Source organism: Corvus brachyrhynchos, unplaced genomic scaffold (assembly GCF_000691975.1).
Source record: "Corvus brachyrhynchos isolate BGI_N302 unplaced genomic scaffold, ASM69197v1 scaffold93, whole genome shotgun sequence".
NCBI lineage: Eukaryota > Metazoa > Chordata > Aves > Passeriformes > Corvidae > Corvus > Corvus brachyrhynchos.
This window is the reverse complement of record NW_008237273.1, coordinates 11,385-11,705: the sequence shown is the minus strand read 5'-3', so window position 1 is coordinate 11,705 and position 321 is coordinate 11,385. Positions and strand designations below refer to the sequence as shown.

At 51.4% G+C, this 321-nt stretch overlaps 1 protein-coding gene across 1 annotated transcript in view; it reads right to left on the bottom strand.

The window, feature by feature from the left end:
- CNTLN (centlein) overlaps window positions 1-321 on the bottom strand; it is a gene marked incomplete at its 5' end in the record, with an annotated part of 154,931 nt that overhangs the window by 153,439 nt on the left and 1,171 nt on the right.

The window sequence follows — 321 nt, the reverse complement described above, 5'->3', positions numbered from 1 at the left end:
TAAAGTAGCCCAGTCTAATAATTCCCGAACTGAGTTTTCAGGAATGGAGGTTTGCAATATGCTAAACACACCTTTCCAGACCAGTACGACAGCGTTGTTCTGTGAGCCGCTGTTCGCCATTTCTCAGTTCTGTTGGACCTCCTGGTCCCGGGGGGGTAAAGGAACAGCGTACCTCTACAGGAATTCGGCTTGGCTCGCAGCAGCAGGACACGTCAGAGAGTGCAAATCACGTCAGGCAGCACCAAATATTACCACAGGCCTGGTTCCTACGGTATATCACCATGTCCCGCAGCTATAGGGAGGAGGAGGAGAAGAAGATCC